This window comes from Sus scrofa, chromosome 14 (genome assembly GCF_000003025.6).
Source record: "Sus scrofa isolate TJ Tabasco breed Duroc chromosome 14, Sscrofa11.1, whole genome shotgun sequence".
Lineage (NCBI taxonomy): Eukaryota > Metazoa > Chordata > Mammalia > Artiodactyla > Suidae > Sus > Sus scrofa.
In genome coordinates this window covers 115,683,879-115,703,438 of record NC_010456.5, presented here as the reverse complement: position 1 = coordinate 115,703,438, position 19,560 = coordinate 115,683,879, and the positions used below count along the sequence as shown (strand labels likewise).

The window sequence follows — 19,560 nt, the reverse complement described above, 5'->3', positions numbered from 1 at the left end:
GGCTTCCAGAGCCAGCCCTGTGAACTGGCTTCACCTTGGCTTTTCCTCTGGCTATACACTAGTAGCAATGGAGGGCCCCAAGGGGTGTCATTGCTCCCACTCTCAGTGCTCTCCCTGCAGCATCATAAAGAGCCCACAGTGGTAACTCCCTCATTCCTGGTGAAGCCAACAAGGTTTCTTAAATCCCTGAGAGATCCACTTCCTTAAGTGCAAGTAAACTGGTGGTTCTTTCACCATCTCTCTGTCACTCCAGAAAGCAGGCGAGGTGGGAGGTTGGAGTTCATAGGGCAGGGAGAGCGGAAGTGACAAAGGGAAGCCCACTGCCAAGGCTCCACAGGGTCCTTGAGGTGAGCTGCTCTCTCAGGCCATGTAAATTCTGTCTGCATGGTCAGTATGACTCCACGCACTGCCCTTGGCCCTCACTGCCTGTGCCCAGGTCCTTACCCACTCGTCTACCGCTCTGTGCCACGCGCATTTTGCTTCCACGTCAGGTCCAGTGTCATCTAGGGATAGGAGGGCCTCCAATTAGGCAGAGAAGCAGATGCTTCTTGCATAGAAAAGTAGGTTGGAGGGAGCAAGGGGTGACCCTAACTCATGAAGCTCATGAATAGCAAATTCTCCATCAGCAGAAGCTCAATAAGCACTGAATGATTAATAAGAACCACAAGAGAACTAAACTCTACTGTCGCCTTCAAGCGCCCTGATGGCTTATTATATAGGTGTTCTGTTTGGTGACCATGGATACCACACTGTTGAAGAAAACAAAAAATGAGATGAGCAAAAAGATTTTTTTTTCCTTCCTATGCATCAAGAACTCCCACTTCCTCTGGCTTTCCCTGGCCCCATGGCAAGCACAACTTCTCTTGAAACATTCTTTGCATTATAAAATAAAATTTACAAATAAGAAAAGTAGGGTGCTGAGGTTTTTAATATAATACTCCTAGATTTCTCAAAAACTGCCTGTTCTCCACCTTCTCACTACTAAACTCCAATCTGATGTAGCCACTCACCTCCCCCCAAAAGAAGGAAGGGAGCCCACACTAAATGATTCTCAAACTTTAATGCACATAAGCATCACCTAGGGAGGTCACAAAACAGTGTGGACTTATGGCGCCTTCCCTCCAGACTCTGATTCTACGCATCTGCTTCGGCGCTCAGGAAACCTAGTTACAACAAGCATGGCAGGTAATTCTGAGGCAGCTAGCTTGCCTCTGAATCACACCTTGAGAAGTTCTGCTTCAACAATTCTGCCCTAGGTCAAGGAGAATACATTTAGAGGTTTATTTTCAGAAAACATGTGACTTAATGATAATTGTGCTTTACCTAGTTTAACCCCTGGTGCTAGCTCCCCAAATCTGCCCTGCCCTGAAATGTCATGGGCTTTGAGGCTGCTTCATCTGTAGTAAAACAAGTCAGAGAGTGACACCTATTGGTCATCTTTTATTATTACAGCCAAGCTCTAATACTACTTGGAAATAAAAAATAAAAGGCAAGAGAAGAGGGCCACAATTCTAAAGAGAAGTGGTGACACTCAACTTTCAAAGCTGATCCTAAAAGCTTGCCACCATCAAGTCCTCTGGAGGTGGCATTACAAAAAGATGCTATTTCTGCAGGCCTGGCATGCAGGGTTTCACCTGTATCTTAAGGTTGAATTTCAGCAAGTGTGTAGGCTTGAGATCCCAGAGCTCCTTAAAGCTTTTCATTTACTCAGAGATTCAGAAAGCAAACCTCACCACCCTCTTGGGAAGGTCATTTTCTCAGTTGCTCCAGCACAGTTTAAGTATACAAACACTGGCCACTAACTCAGCAAGTATTTACTCACCATTTTCTCTACATAAATCATGGGCTGTGTGAGAACAAGTCACAGAACCAGCTCTCTGAGGGCTTACACTTAGGCTTGGAAATAAGATGATGTGAGTCAGAACACATTACATAGGGGGCCAAGGAGGACTTGGCTAAGCATTCACCAAAAATACTGAAGGAATGTGAACCCAAAGAATGGCTACTTTTTGCATCCTTCCTCTAAGCCTGGGAAAACTAGACACCCGATAGTTATCACCTAGGAAGTAACAGATATTACCCATAACACTGGAGTACAGGTAATATTTATGTGGCATTAAGTCTAATGCCACAGGAAGTCAGCCTATTTGAAATAATGAGAGAACATGTAACAGAAACCCAAGACGCACCTTTGGGGAGGGTACAAAAAGAAGATCGCCGTTTCTAGGCAAATAATTCAAGGTACAATGGAGAGTTATGTTCTTTATGTCCTATGGCCCACATCTTCTTGAGCCCAGTGTGTACCACCTGCAACTCCTTCCACCTATGACTTCCCCCAATCCTGTCTCCATCATGGTCTCTACAGCAGCCACAAGAGGAAGTCAAGGTGGAATGTCCAACTTGCCACCTTGAAGGAAAATAGCCTCCTCCAACAGTCAGCAGTAGGAAGAGCCCTTCCTTCAGTAATTCATTCATTCCTGCTTCATCTGCCAACTGCATGCCTAGCCCTGTACCAGCACTTGAAATATAAGAGTGGACAAGAAGACACAGCCCCCATTCCTCCCTCACAGCTCAGACGAGACAAGTAAACAAGCACTGTGATTCGATGCACCAGGACAGAGGTGTGTACAGATGCCACTTTGCTCACTGCCCACAAAGCTCCTCTCACCACTCGATGTATGGGAATCAGGGTGTGGCTCCAGCATTCAGTCAAGGAGCCAAATTTTGACCAGATCTGGAGAAAGCATTCATTCCACCAGCACTCTCCCACCCCAACTCTCCCAGCTTCTTTCATGGATACCACAGGAGTCAGACCACAACTCCCACCCTTTGTCAATGTCCTTAATAAAAGAAGTACACACTGTGTGCAGAGGGCCAGCTAAGAAGGAACCAACTAAATGCCTGTTGTACACTAGCCACTGGGGTGAGTATTTTCATATACATTATGTATCACTCAATGTCTCGACAGCCTTTCACGTGAGGATCATTATCCCAATTATATAGATAAGGCGACAGGGGTTCAGAAATTCCTCTGACCTATTTAGGAATTAGAGACTAGCTTCATGACTGTACAGATTTGTAAGGGTCCATAAACCTCAGCTTCTTCATTTTGGTGTCCGTGTCTCTTTCTACAGAAAGATTAGGAGTTGGGTTTATGTGGTAAGAGAGTGGGGTTTATGTGGAAGAGCAGAGCTGGGAAGACTGCCCCCCTCCCTGTTCTGATTTATGGAGAGAAACACAGGGGGGGCAGAGGAAGGAGGATGGCCAAGGTATGGAGAGAAAAGAGTGGGTTTCATGGGCCCAGAAGGAAAGAAAAGTGAATCTGGGGAACCTAGAAAGGCTTCCCAAGTCTTCAGGAGAGGAGTTTCTGGTGGGGTCTATGATTTTTGGTAGATTCAAACCTAAGTCCATCTGGCTCTAGAGACCAGCCCACCACTTTTTCTGTCCTCTGTCAAAGGCAAACATCAGTAATTGATCACAGAACTCATGCCTTCAGGCCTGGAAAGAGGAAGCCCTGACAATCAGAGTTAACTACCAGATAAAATCTATTTGCTATCCCTTCCATTCACTGTGTGGCCAAAAGGAGTTTAAGAATCCCCCCTGTGGGAGTTCCCACTGTGACTCAGTGGTTAACAAACCCAACTAGTATCTATGAGGATGCGGGTTCAATCCCTGGCCTTGCTGAGTGGTCTAAGGATCCGGCATTGCTGTGAGCTATGGTGTAGTTCGCAGATGCAGCTTGGATCTGGCGTTGCTGTGGCTGTGGTGTAGGATGGCAGCTGAAGCTCTGATTAGACCTTAGATCCCCTAGCCTGGGAACTTTCACATGCCTCAAGTGTGGCCTTGAAAGAGAGAGAGGGAGAAGGGGAGAAAGGGAGAAGGGGAGAGAGAGAGAAAGAGAAAAAGAGAGACAAGAAAGAAAGAAAGAAAGAAAGAAAGAAAGAAAGAAAGAAAGAAAGAAAGAAAGAAAGAGAGAAAGAAAGGAAGGAAAAGTCCCCTGTGTTTAAAGTGTGGGTAATCTACTTAGGGAAATGACTAGGACAGAGAAAATAAGTGGAAATATCTATTCCTAGAACCTGCTGGATGTAAATTGGTTAAAAATGCTGGGTGGCGGGAAATGGGCCAGGCAATGCAGTGCAATTAACTGTGCTTTGAGAAAATAATAATTCATTGCTTTCTTAGCTTAAACCTCTATAATACTTTAAGATATACAAAATGTCATCACTTTATCCTTAAAACTACCTCACCAGACAGCTGGGCACCTTGTAAATGTATAAAGCATTAAATTCTTAGTCATTTTAGTGGTTTGTAAATTTTTAAGGTAGGAGATCATTTTTTCAAGTAATTTCCTTTACAGTTCTCATGCCCTTTCTCTCTTTTTCCTGTTTTGTTGCATCAGTCAGAACCTCTGAGCCTTGCTACTCTATGAACCAGCAGCACTGGCCTCTTCTAGAAGCTAGCTAAAAATGCAGAACCTTTGGCCCCACCTCAGACCTCTCAGAATCTTTTTTTTTTTTTTTTTTTTGGTCTTTTTCAGGACACACCTGTGACATATGGAGGTTCCCAGGCTAGGGGTCGAATTGGAGCTGTAGCCACTGGCCTCCACCACAGCCACAGCAACTCAGGATCTGAGCCGTGTCTGTGACCTATACCACAACTCACAGCAATGCCGGATCCTTAAACTACTGAGAGGCTAGGGATTGAACCTGTGTCCTCATGGAAACCAGTCATATTCATTTCTGCTGAGCCATGATGAGAAATCCTGAATCTCCATTTTTAACAACCTCCTCAGGAGATTCATAGGCACATTAAAGTTTGAGGAACCTCTCTCTACTATCTGTTGCAGACAGAAACAGAAAAGGGTCTCCTTATTTTTGCTTTGATTGTAATGAGAATGTGTCACTATTTTGTCATAATTCATGATTTTTTTATATAAGTTTTTGATAGATATCCTATACTGGTTAAAGCACAAAACTTTGTACATATTAATAAATTCGAAAAAAAATAAAGGTCTAGAGAAGTTAAGTGTCTGCCACAAGATCACCTAGCTTGTAAGAGACAGATCAAGCACAAAAGTCCATGCTTGTGCTGACCAGACATCCCTGGGAAAGATGGACTAATAACAAATTATTCCCACCTAGCATGAGGTTCTAGCCATCAATGCCTATTTGTTGAGTGAACAAATGAATGAATGTCATTGTACTATGTTTCATATAATAGGTGTGCTTCTGCACAGCTGAATGGACATTACATCTTAGATCCCTGAATATTTGTGAACCACATGACTCAGTGTGCAAGAAGAAATCTCTATTTTAAGGTACTCCGCACTAGATCCTGTCACAAAGAGGAAAAAAAAAATAGCTGCTTCATGAAAATGTACTCCTTGATAGATTTTAATCAACAAGTGTTGATTGGGTGCAGCTGTGTGCCTATAGCGGTCTATGGTTCTAATAAGGATTCAGGAAACATAAGACAGTGGTTCTCAAATTTAACATGCACTGGCATCACCTGGAGGGTTAATTAAACCACATACTGCTTGTCTAATCCTCCTCCCCCAAGTTTCTCATCATGTAGGTCTGGGCATTTCTAAATGAGCATTTCTAACAAGCGCCAGGATGGTGCTGATACTGCCAGTCCAGGGGTCACACTTTGAGAAGAGCTGACATACAATACTCTCCCTACATCTAAGGCCAGTGGTTCTCACTTTGATTGTATATTTGAGTCACCTGGGAAGCTTTTCAAACTAACGATGCCTGCCTGGTTCCCTCCAATAACCAGCTGAATCAGAATCTCTGGGGTAGAGCCTGGGTAGGAGCATTTTTCATACATTCCTTGGGTTTTTCTAATGTGAAGTCAGACTTTAGCACTATTGAGCCTTAGAGCTAAGTTGGGGATCAGGGGATAAGATAGATGTGCAAGAAGAGTCCTGGGGTAGCACACAGAGTGGTGTGCCAGATCAAGCTGCTACCAGGCAGAGAAAGCCACATGTGGAGATCTCTTCCCAACTCTGCATTCAGCGACATCACACCATGAGCTTGAAATCAGCCACTGCAAGAGTTATTTACACCACAAAAATTTGCAAGTGCTCCAGGCCCCCCCCCAAAAAAAAACAGTTATAGACTTCTACAAGCAAACCACTGAACAGAAGGCAGATGTAACAGGTACCAAATAAACATTCAGGCAACAAGTAGCAGGGAAGATGAGAAAAGGAGGAAATACCACTGGGCTGGAGTGGACATGGAGGACTTCATGGAGGTGGGGTGGTTTGAGATTTGCCATAAAGTATGGATAGGATCTGTAAAGCCATCTGCTTGGGAGAAAACAGGAGCACATATTTGGAAATGGGACGAGGCAAGGTGCTTCTGGAAAGTAAGGGGACTGGATATGCTCAGCAGAAAAAATCTTACAGAAAAACGTTTCTCTGAAAATTAGACTTCAGAAGTTTAGAATTTCACAGGGTGGGTTTCCATAGAAAAGTACATATATTGGCCAAGATGTCGGTAAGGATCCTTAAGACAAAAGCCAGTCATACCACAACCACCCAACCCCACCAGGGCTTCCTGAGGACCACCTGACTTGGTAACAAGTCAACAGTCCCAATGCTTGAGACAGCCTGGACTAGCCCATCAGGACCCATTTTCTCCCTCATGACACTAATTTGTTTGATCCCATTCACCTTCCCCCCAAAAGCCTTTAAGGGGTGAATAATGTGCATCTTCAAAATCCTGTTCTAATTCCCAAGGCGAGATGGCACTGTCAATATCCACCCAAGATCCTGGAGACACGAGAAGCAGCAGCCACATCTTAGTTCACTGGAAAACCAAGATGTCAGAATGAGAAAAAAGCAAGAACGCTGGAAATGGAAGGGAAAGGCTCTGTCTATCCCTCCCTCCTTCAAAGGTCAAAGACAGGCCTGCGGGAAGCACTTCTACATGCTTTCACTCCTGAGACTGGAGAAGGAAGAGGCGAGAAAAAGAAAAACACCCATGAATATTTCATGCAGCGCCTCTGCTGACTCTTTAGTTCCCCGAACACCCATTAAAGTGCCACCGTAATAATGTCATTGTTTGCTCGTCATTTTCCACCTGGCTCTTAGGGAGGAAAAAAACCAGAAATAATAATTCCTTGCTCTGATTGGGAGGTCACAGGAAATCATCTCCCACTTGTACTAAGGCTTTTGAAGATCAAAGGGCTAAACAATCACATTTTCATTTATTTGGCATCGTCCAAGAAGGCAGATTCCCATACATTTTTTTCAGATAAACAAAGCTTATCCTTAAGCATTAGATTTGTTTTTTGAATTTTAACCATTTCAAATGCAAGCAATTCCAGAAAAGTGTACCTACTTCTCTATTTTCTTAGACAAAATACATGGAGCAGAAAGTACTTCCCAGTCCTCCTTGTAAACAGCCTGTATTCTTACCTTGCTCCATTACAGGCTGTCTTAGCTTGGGGTTGCTTGCTCCTGGGTTAACAGCCTCACACTGAGGAGCTCTGTTTGCCTCTGGTGTCTGTTCCCCGCCCCCACATGCTTCCCAATTATAATTAGCTGCTCTAAATTTGCTAGGAATTGGAACACTTAACAACCAATATCATTACAACAGTACGTAAAAAGAGAGTTAATAGGCTCCAAACAAGGACTCAAGGTAGCATTATCTAAATAAATTGTATGACCTTGAGCCATGGTGCCTTGGCATCTGCAAACAATGTTTATTTATTGCTTCCAGGTGCATCCTGGATAGGAGGGTTTGCCTGAGAAGCAACCCTTAGTGGCTCTTTGTTATAACAATAACCCTCAGTTATTGTTCAGCGATTTTTCATTAATATGTGTACATACAGGTGTTTATGACCATTCCTTTGGAGTACTTATATATGTTAAGCACTGATTGTGTGCTAGAGACTGTGCTGACAATGGCACAGAATCTTTCCCAGGGTAAGCTCAGTCTAGCAGGGAGACAAACTTACATAACCCTGCTCCATTCATCTTGTTAACCCCACCCCCACTCTCCTGTTCAGAGGCCACTCTCCAACCCCTCCTGCCTAAACATGCCAGGCCCAACCACTGGTTCCTCTGGGCCTTTGCATTTTGTGCACTCCTCCCCTGGGACTCTCCCCTGCAGATCTTTGCATGGCTGCCTCCTCCTGTTCTTTCAGGTCTTAGCTCAGCCATCACCCCATCTGGGAGGCCTCCCTGACCTCCCGTTGCCCCCCAACCCCGGCCCTGCCCTCTCTAACGCAATCCTGTGTTTTGTTTTCTTCATAGAACCCTCTATGATCACATATTATTCTGTCCACTAACAGCCCTTCTGTCTACTTGTTGCACTTCTGTATAAGCTTCCCGAGCACCAGCACCTCCTGGGTATCCACCAGCCAGCACCCCCCAGACAGCACCAAGCCTCTGTGGAGCCCCTGCTGCATCAGCAAAGCAGCACAAATGGTTAGAATACAGCAGGGCAAGTTTGGGGAAAGGAGAGTGGAGAATATCTACCCATACCTGGGAGGAGAAAAAAAGATCTCAAGGAGGTGAAATCTCAGCACCTGAGCAAGAAAGGTCTAAGGGGATTCCAAAAAAAAGGGCACACGTCATAATATACCGAAAATACATATTAAGACAACCGCTCCACAAAATTTCAGCCTAATGATTTAAATATGGTCCAAGAACCCGCCACTGCTGGAATGGCAATGAGAAAGCTGGAACTCCTCCATTGCCACTGTCCTCCAGGTGATGATGTTTCCCTTGGCAAACCTGAGTGAGCACGTACACCCTGTGCAGTAGAGTCTGGATGAGTCAGCTTGGGCTGCTGTAACCAAGGTCCACACACCGTGTGGCTTAAACAACAGAAGTGTAGAGTCTCACGGTTCTGAAGGTGAAAAGACCAAGATCAAGGTGTGGACAAGATTGATTCCTTCTGAGGTCCGTGCTCCATGCCTCTCCACTAGCTTCTGGTGGTGTGCTGGCAACCACTGCTGTTCCTTGGCTTGTGGAAGCATCATTCTGATCTCTGCCTTCATCCTCATGTGGAGCCCCCACTGTATGTCTGTCTGTGTCCAAAGTTCCCTTTTTATAAGGATACCAATCATCCTGGGTTAGGAGCCAGTTAATGGTATGACCTCACATTAACTAATCACACTGACAGTGACCCTATTTCCAAACAAAGTCACATTCTAAGGTGCTGGGGGTTTGGACTCCAACACACTTGGTTTAGGAGGAGAGATTCAACCTGCAGCAGAACCTCGGATTAGAAGTCAGCTTTCATAGCAGGGTCTGCTTCTGAGGATAAAGATGTGTCTAGGGTCATACTGGGGGCCCTGTGGAGGCAGATGAGCTTTGTCAGGCCACTAAGGGGGGAAGCACAAAACAGCAGCCTGGGAGAAGGTCCAAAAGAGTCTAGAAGAGTGAGGTAAACTCCATTCACATCCACAGAGGAACCACAGGCCCTGAGTACTAGCCAGATCACCTTAGCAGCTCAAAAGCCTCATGAGGTCCTAACTGTCTTTTTTATTTTATTTTTTAATTTAAATTAATTTAATTTTTGCTTTTCGGGGCCACATTGGTGACATATGGAAGTTCCCAGGCTAGGGGTCAAATCAGAGCTGCAGCTGCTGGCCTACGCCACAACTATAGCAACTCAGGATCCAAGCTACATCTGCAACCTACACTGCATCTCATGGCAACATCAGATGTTTAACCCACTGAGCAAGGCCAGGGATCAAACCCTCATCCTCATGGATACTAGTCAGGTTTGTTACCGCTGAGCCACAACAGAAACTCCCTGTAATTTTAAAGTCATGAGGCACAGGACACTCAAGAAACAAGAGATCTCAGAGCCTGGACCTTAGAGACAGGCTATACAGATGAGAAATTGGAGACCAAGTTTCCTCATCAGCAAAATGAAAAGTTGGACCCTTCTTGTTGTCATGGCATCCAGGTCTAGGTTGTGGCCTACCTCAGATCTGGGAGCCCCCATTAAACATTATCAAATAGCTGAATGAAGTAAGGAATAAATGATTGCGTCCAGAGCCATAGGATAAGATGCAGAAATCCACATTGTAGTTAATCCTTCTCAAAAAAAAGAAAAAAGACCATGGATGAATTCAGGTTAAAGATCACTGCCCTCTGGACATGGTTAAAATTGAATAATATCGTAGCCACCACAACAGAGCAGTGCAAACACACCAAGGGCTTAATTAGACTTCTGATACATACGCACAGAGGTCCAGCCAGAATTTTCTTTGCCTCCGAACACGGATCTCAGATGTTTTCTCCCCATCCAGGACCTATCCATTGCTGGGCCTTGGTCTAAATCTATTCCTCAGCATTGAGGCTCCCAAACAAACTACTTCAAGAAGCAATTATTTCTCCGACTGAGAATTTTCCCATTTCCACGTCCCAGCCTAATGTGAGTCCTCCTGCAAAGGACTGAGAAGCTACAGCCAAGAATATAATCAAAGAGAAGGACAACCTGTAATCTTAACTTTCCCTTTGTACTTCAGACAACCTCCATCAGCATCAAGGCAGCAGGGAAAAAAAAAACAACTGCCAGCACGGGATTCACGCAGACACCTGTGCAGGGAGACTTCGCCCACAGAAAATGAAAGCGCCAACCTTTCATGCCAGAGTTTAAGAGGAGAAATCTCTTTAAAAATGAGAACTCAAAAGAAAGAAAGGGAAAAAGAAAGAAAAGGGGGGGGGGGAGAGAAAGTTCTTACCCCCTCAGACTGAATTTCAAACGATGACCACAAAGCAACAGCCAGCTCAGTAAAAGCAAGAGGAAAACCTATTCCCCTCTGCAGCCCTCCAAACAAACAGAAACACAGATGCACAGGCAGTGGGGCCAGAGCTGAAGTTCAATGTTTGAGTGCCAAACCTGAGATGCCACCCTGAGAGCAAAAGCAGCCAGAGAAAGTGGCCCCCTGGAGCTGGCTCTGCCCCCGGCACCAGCCCAGTGTCTAAAGGACAAGCATTCCCAGCCCTGGACTGCAAAACTTTGCAAATGAGCTGAAAATCAGCCTGCAGTGGGACTTCGATGCTTGGAGGACAAGAGCTAATGGCAATTATTTAGTTTTAATAACTGGGTAACTGCTGACCAGAACAGCAGAGGCCAAAAGGCCAATGCCTTTGCTTTGCCAAGAAAACCAAGGGTTAGGTGTTAACTGCATAAAATCAAGTGGGCTGCTCCCCTGGTCACTTGTAATTGGGCTCTGCTGCCACATGATATGGGGACAGACCATTTGGGTCAGGGGGCCTCTGGCAGACCCACCTGGACAGAGCAAGCACAAACTTTCACGAGGTGTCATTGGGCTGAAGTACCTTTACTTGGACAACAGCAGCTGTTCAGTGCTGGAGTGAGTTAGAGGTCTGAAGGGGATAGTTAATCTTGAACATGGATACAGACCTGCCAGCTTTAGGAAAAGCCAAGGGACTATCTTGGCGGGGGGCAAAGGGGGAGGGCCAGATCCTGAAAGCAGGTGAAACTGTTAGGAGGTCAAGTCCTTGCACTGAGTCCCAGAAATCACTAATCTGAAAGTCAGGAAGGTTTATCCAGGCACCAGCACACAATATGAACATCCAGGCTCAGCAAACACACTTTCAGCAGCTTGGAAAATGAGATACTTAAGCTCCAAAGTGGTGTGTCTTGAAAGTATACCCCTGCCCGCTCTAAGAGGGTCGGTGCCATGTGATACACAGGAGCTGCAACTCTGCATGCTTGTTCCAGCCTCCAACTCTTCCCTCTGGCTTTCTCCACTCTCAGGGTGCTTTGTCCTGTCCCATTCAAACCCCGTCTGGTACCTCCCACATTCCATCTTGCTCCACCTTTACCCTACTGGGAAAGCCTATTGATGAAGGTTCTAGGTACGTCTTACCTGCCTTTCATGGTGACGTGCCCCTGCTGAACTCTTTGAGCCCTCCATCAATTTCAAGCTCAAAGAGTACTGAGGAATCACCCAGTCCAACTTTATAGATAAAAATACACAAAAGCCTTGTATCAACTATATCTCAATATTTTTTAAAAGAAAAGAAATTAAATTAATAAACCAAAGCCCAGGCAGGTTATCTGACTAATCTGGACATTCTTTTGTTAATTTTGGTTTCATATACAGGAATCTCATCTGTCCAATATGCTGTTATGTTTCTGAAAGACAAAGCTCTCATTCTGTACATTAGTCTTACATAATGCATAGCAATTTAACATACAGTACACAGAAGCAGATCCTTAGTAAATATCTGGCCATCATCAGTCCGTTTCCTCTGTGGTACACTGATGAGCTAACTCCAATAATAGTATTGGGGGGCTCAGCATGATCTCAACTTCCTTTAACCAGTGAGGAGCCACATAACCTAATAACTTTATAGAAGAGTGAACCACTTTGACTGATGTTCTGCACGTGGCAGCAATAATGAAGAGGATTGGTCCCTCAACAACATGCAGCCTATAGCACTACTCTATACCCAAGTACTACTTGGTGCATATTATTTGCCAGCTTCGTGTAATTAACAGTATTTGAAAGTCAAAAAAGAGGAGTTTGGGGTTCGTAGATGCAAACTATTACATTTGAATGGATAAGCAATGAGGTCCTACCTTATAACAGGGAACTGTATCCAATCTCTTGGGATAGAACATAATGAAAGATAATAAAGAGAATATATATATATATGTGTATATATGTGTATGTGTGTATATATACATATATGTGTGTGTGTATAGTATGTATGACTGGGTCACTTTGCTGTGCAACAGAAATTGGCGCAACACTGTAAATCAACTATAATTTCAAAAGAGAAATAAAAATATATACAATGGAGTTCCCGTCATGGCTCAGTGGTTGACGAATCTGACTAGGAACCATGAGGTTGTGGGTTCAATCCCTGGCCTCACTCAGTGGGTTAAGGATCCGGCATTGCCATGAGCTGTGGTGTAGGTCGCTGACTCGGCTCAGATCCTGAGTTGCTGTGGCTCTGGCATAGGCCAGCAGCTACAGCTCCGATTAGACCTCTAGCCTGGGAACCTCCATATGTTGCAGGAGCAGCCCTAAAAAGACTATACACACACACACACACACACACACACACACACACACACACACACAATGAAAGAGAGAGAGACAGTCTTTGCTCTTGACTTTCAATCTAAGAGGGAAGACAGATTGGAACACAAAGCATTATCACACCATAGGACAAGTGTGACAACAGGGAAAAGGCAAAGGAGTATCCCTCTACATCCTTAAATGAAGCAGCCTATTCCCCAGGAATACAATGTGACTAGCTTGATGATTTGCCAAAGCCCCCAGCAAACTTCTGCTTCTAGGTTTCCTTCTACACTATACTCTCTACCCAGAATATCCTCCCTTTCCCCTGTAAATCTAACTCATCTCTGAAACTCAAGCTTCAAATTGAATCCTTAACACTTTAGGATTATCAATTTCATCCAATCACCCCTTCCCTACCTTACCACTTCCTTTTTTTGCAGCATTTATTCTCTCTTATGGTATGTCTTATTCAATTCTTATGTACTTATTAACTCTCATGCAATCTTATTATTGCTCTAAATTTTAAATTCCTTAATGATGGGTCTTGAGTTCTCTTCTCTAGAAAATTCACATAGGGACAAGTCTCAGATACACAGCAAGTGGCCAGTATATCTCCTTGCAGGATGGATGCCTGAATGGGTGAAAGGCTGAATGTGTCACATAACTAGCTATGTTTCAATTGCTGGTCAATAATCCCAAATAAATCGATCCTCTCTCTGCCTTCTATCCTCCCTATCACACGCAAACACAGAGAAACATGATACTATTTTTGGCCAACCAGAGTGAGTTCACCTGAAATGCATTAGCCACAGATCTTGGCTAAGATTAGCCAGGTTATTTAAATAGCACCTTTTCTAATTTAATTTTTTCTTTGGCATCTCCCCCTCAACCTGCCCTGATTCCATATGGATCTTTTAGAGCTTGGGGAAAAGGAGAAAATGAGTAAATGAACTGGCAGGAAAGGGGTATAATTCTGTGATTCAAATAGCCACCCCCTAATGAGTGAAATAAATCTTTATACTAATAAACAAGATGCCAATATATGGGCATGGAGTTTAGGACCCAGCCTGGTAGGGCCCCAGCAGAGGCTGATTTCTGTAATCAGTTTTCATTCCTCTACGAACATCCCAAGCTACAAGGAGTCTAGATGGGAATCATTTCCTGAGTTAACTTCGTGTCCTAGTTCAGGAAGCAAAGCCGTGAGCCCAACCATTGCTCTCTACCTCTGAGACCAAGGAAGCTTACCTATCTTTCAATGTTTCCCTTGGCATCTCTCTTTACAACACCTAAAACCAGAAATGCCAAGAGGAAGGATTTTTTTTTCCCCATGATTTTGGACTCTTTCTCTAAAATACGCTGATAGGTTTAAGTACGCAGCAAAAGTCCTTCCCTTTCCAGGGTTCCAGTCTGAAGCAGGCAATAATGCACAAGAGGAGCCTGTGGCCCAAACCTGGCCACACACCTAAACCAGCTGGAGAGCTGGAGATTCTGACCAGTAGGTCTTGGACAGAGGCTGACAAGCTGATGTGGCTCAAGAGCCCCAGCAGATTCTAAGGTAACCCACCTAAAAGACAGACTGGTAAACAAATAGAAACACTGTATTATGTAAACAGCATCTGCTTTTGAGTCAGGCCCGTCTAGGTGGAAATCTCAGCTCTACTAGTTACTACAAACCGGGTCAGGTGAGTTAACCTCTGGGTAAAAACTGCTTCTTCAGAAATCTCTTAAAGGGCTTTAAGCACACAGCACTCACAAAACTAATAGCTCAGGGCCAAGCATATACAGAATTTTAGTAAACAGAAACTGCCCACAAAGAGAGGCCAGGCGGTCTGGCCCAGTCCAAATTTCACTAAATCATATTAGGTCTATCAAGTTATAGCTCCATATCAGGATGTAAGTATGATTTAATCATTTTACATACATAAATTCTCAATTAGAATAAAGTGTATTGGGGGTTTCTGAAAATATAGTCACCATAAATGATAGCAGAGAATTCCAAGCTACAGCCTTGGACCTTTAGGTTATTGATCTCTGAAGAACGTCATGATAATTCTGCCTCATTCATAACATGGTGCCACAACATAAACCCCAAGGACAATGTCATACTAGAAAATAAGATCATAGACGAGGAAGTTCTCTGAAAAGTCTACTATGGTGTAATAAAAGTTAGTATCTTGAAAAGCCACATTTAGAAGGAACAGAGGGGAAAACCATCAACAAAGTTACACATTATGATCCTTTCTATACTTCTATTATCAAGGTTAATCATTCATATATTATTAGGAAATGGGCTCTTGATTAAAGCTAAGTGTGCTATCAGCAAACACTTGCATACTTTCTGTTCTTGCTTTTTACACACATTTTGTATTCAGCGTAGCTTTCAGAAGATAGCCTTAACAGAAGGTATGTGGGACTTCAGTGTTTAAGCTCTCCTCTTGACATAACCCAGCCCAATCACTCTACATGAATGTAGATCACTTTTACGTTCATATTTCTTGGCAAGAAAATTTGCTGGTAAATATCATTTAACCTTTCTCAAACAGTGAAGGTGGCCCTGGTTCCATCCATCAAATAGATTCCTCACTCTTAATTTAAAATATTAGAAGGTGCCCTAAACCTTTTTCTGTTGGGGAGACCCAAGCAAATCTTATTTGGATAGATTCCCCATGGTTGTCTAAAGTCAATGCCAGATTCTTAAAAGACACCTAGCCAGGTAGAGCATTTAATTAAAAGAAGGTCAGTCAATAGGGTGGACATACTCCTGCTTGAGCAGTTAATTGCTAGAAAGAGTTTAATAAATTATTTTTGGAGCCAAAGTCCTTGTTTCCATGAAGGTTTTTTTTTTTTCCCCTTAAAATCTTCACCGAATTTCACCAGCAAATTCTTTCCAAGGTTGTTAAATAACCAAAGACAAACAGCTGTCTATAGGCATTCAAGATAACTGGAAAATATATAACCTCTCTATTTTAAGTCCACAGTAACTATCTGAAACCCAAGAGTAACTTTATTATTATACAGTGCCCCAATTCATTCTATGATCTTTTATTTTTAATATGAAATATTCAGATGAGAGTAACTAATTCCATTTAACAGAATCAAGTGCTGGTGAAAGGAAATTATATTTCAATCACTAAGCAAACATAGCAACAATCACAACAGAACACACCTAATACCTTGAGATTTTATTCTCAAAGAAAAGGAAAAAAGGAAGCTAAATGAATCTGTGATCCAGCCAGAGAGCAGGTCCAGCCCACAGCAAAACTGAAATAATTTAAATGTGTCCTTGAGGTCCTTCTGTTTCTTTTTAAACAAGCCTTATTACCCTCAATGGTGATTCTCCACCCACCCTAAGTTTGCCAACTACTGAACTTCACTCAACTTTGCAATCCAAACACTGTCTCCATGCTCCAAAAATGATCTTTCCTTTCCTTAACACCAAAAATTTCTTAAAATTCAGCGTTTATCTGGAGCTTTTCAGAGGAAACTAACCAAAACTCCAGTTCCTGCTAGAATTAAGCTATTAACTTAATGTGGCCCTTCCATTAAGATTTCTGCATTTTTAAGATGAGGACTTAATTCAATTGAATAAAATCTGAGGGGTAAAATTCCAGTCTCTGAATAAAGCCATTGCAAGAGAAAATGAGAGAATATATCTGGGAAGGAGTGACCTCCATTTCCCTTCTCATATCACACTATTTAAGAGGGAAGCCAAATAGCTCTAAATGCACTTTCCCTAAAATGGTATTATTGTGGCTTGTTCTCATCCTAGGCTGTCTTGAATAAAAGCGACTCTGATTCGAGCCTCTCATCTCACAGTGAAGGAAGCTAAAGACCACAGTCACTTAATGACCTGCCCTAGGTCACAGGGCAAGCTACAGTCCTATCTCTCTCTCTCTCTCTCTTTTTTTTTTTTTTTTTTTTTTTTTTGTCTTTTCTAGGGCCGCACCTGCGGCATATGAAGGTTCCCAGGCTAGGGGGTCCAAATCAGAGCTGTAGCCACCAGCCTATGCCAGAGCCATAGCAACTCGGGATCCGAGTCACATCTACGACCCATACCACAGCTCATGGCAATGCCGGATCCTTAACCCACTGAGTGAGGCCAGGAATCGAACCCTCAACCTCATGGTTCCTAGTCAGATTCATTAACCACTGAGCCACGACGAGAACCCCTCATATCTCTTTTTCACTCTCTGTGCTCTACATGGGCTTTGAAGAAATGGCTATACCCTACTTCTTCTGCATTTACTTAATCTCTTCACTCATCCAGTTGCCATGTTTTGTTTCACCTGCAAAGTAGAAATAACGTCATAACTAGTCTTCCTGCTTGCATGGTAGCATAGCTCCTATCCGGTGCCCAGAGTCCCTGTCACTCAAATGTTTAGAGTCACCACACTGCAGACACACCAGTTAATCTACAGGAATGTCTCTCGAGAACCCCATGTGCCTTTCCAACCCAGGATTGTTAACCTCTCCCAACAGAAATCTCATAACCGTATAGCACTGGGAACTGTATCTAGTCACTTGTGATGGAGCATGACGGAGGATAATAAGAGAAAAAGAATGTATATATGTATGTGGGACCAGGTCACTTTGCCATACAGTAGAAAACTGACAGACCACTTTAACCAACCATAATGAAAAAAAATTCATTAAAAAAAAAAAAGAAATTTCATAACCTCTCAAGAAGACCCATCTCATGACCAGGCATTCCTATTCGGATTTATTCATTATTTTGTACTCAAATTTGTCTCCCAATGGATTAGCATAAGTTCTGTAATTTGTTACCCTGTTAAGCAACCCTAATATCTCTTTTATTTGACACTCTTAATTACATCTGAAGGTTGCTCTCATGTCTCTTCTTTGCCTTCCCTTTCTCTTTTCCATGTTAATAATTCCCTGTTTCTTCAAACATCCCCCATATGATATGATTTAAAATCTTATAACAGGGTTCTCCTTCTCCCACATGTCCTCCGATTTGTTCATGTTCTACTCTGTATCCATCAAAACAGGGAAATTATTTTAAATGAAAATCTTACAAACATGATATTCCAAAATTAAAAGTGCATTGTACAAAGAAAACTTCCCCGTTCTCTTTCCAGATTATACATCTGTAACATAGATTAAGGTTTCATGAGTTTTTTGGCTTCTATCAAGTGGACTCAGAGTGAACTGTGAGCTTACTGTTTTTCAGGCCACTTAATAATATTTTACTCATGCTACTAATTCTCTCAAACATCTCCCTCATCCTATTTTGTGCAGTTTAATTTTGGGATTTGTAGAACTTTACATTTATCCCCGCTACATTTTGTTCTGTTAGAGTTGGCCCAGATCTCTGGTCTATAAATATCATTTTATATCCTGTTTCTGTCTTAGTATTCACTGTCTCTCCTGTCTTTGTGTTATTTGCACATTGGATGAACTTGCTATCAGTATCTCCCCCAACCTGAAGGAAATGATCCCTGCATCTCTTAAGCCAAGTAGAGGACAGGACCAAGGACAGCAGCTTACTGCTTGTATACTAGGTGATCTCTGGGTTAATTTACAACCTTAAGTCAGTATATTTTGAGAATGGTTGTTTGACCAGTTGTTAATCCATCTAGTTTCCCTCGCATACACATATAAATCCATATTAATCACAAAAATATCACAAGGAAGTCATTCAGATATGTTGATGAGATCTTTTCTGCTTGTGTTATTTTCTTTCTCACCAAACAGATTAGTGATTCTTATAAAAGAAGCAAAATTTATGCTAGCATGAATTGCTTGCATCAAACCCTCAGAGCATCCCAGTGATCATCACCTCCTCCTCATTATTTTAATATCCTCTTCTAAAATCTTGCCCATGGTCATTTTCAAGCTCATTGCTCTAGAGTTGTGACATCCATCATCTGACATTTGTCTATCTCATTCTCGAGATTCTTCAGTCTTTAAGAATGAGATTCTACATAATGTTTCTCAAAGCCCTGGCATAAAACTCCTCCATGATAGAAGACTTGAACTTATTTAAATCAATATGATATTCTATCTGCCTCTTCAAACACTTTACATGGCTTTTCTCATTTATTCATGTTCATTTACACATGTTCATTCCACACCATTGAGTTCCAAAGATCATTTTCCTTGACCCAGAAGACAAAATTAAAGCAGAAACTGAGGTGCTCTTATTTCTCTATCATCCATCGCTTCCTTGATATCTTTGTCATAATATTTGCAAAAATCTCACTCGTTTCCTTTTTCTAACTATAAAATATTCCAAAATTTTGCCTTCCACACTATTCTTTTAGGTCAGTGCTACCCACTAGCTTATATTACATATACCTTGCCTTTGAACACATTTTCAAGCATATTGTTTAAAAACTGTGTCAGATGCTGATCAAGAAAAAAAAAGTTATGTGGTCACATAATAAGTTAGTTTCTATCATTTGTTGATTTTCAAAGAGTAGTCATTCTCATTGTTTTGCAAGGGATCTACAATTAGTGCAGGCTCAGGAAATACCAATAAGATCACGTCAAAAAAAAAAAAAGAAACTA

At 42.6% G+C, this 19,560-nt stretch overlaps 1 protein-coding gene and 1 long non-coding RNA gene across 3 annotated transcripts in view; one reads left to right on the top strand and one right to left on the bottom strand.

The window, feature by feature from the left end:
* Positions 1-19,560, bottom strand: part of SORCS3 (sortilin related VPS10 domain containing receptor 3) — a 615,258-nt gene that overhangs the window by 498,995 nt on the left and 96,703 nt on the right. The gene's annotated exons all lie outside the window — the stretch shown is intronic.
* Positions 4,652-7,058, top strand: LOC110256653. The gene is made up of 2 exons (XR_002338503.1): positions 4,652-6,161; positions 6,743-7,058. It is a non-coding gene; the product is annotated as an uncharacterized LOC110256653 (long non-coding RNA).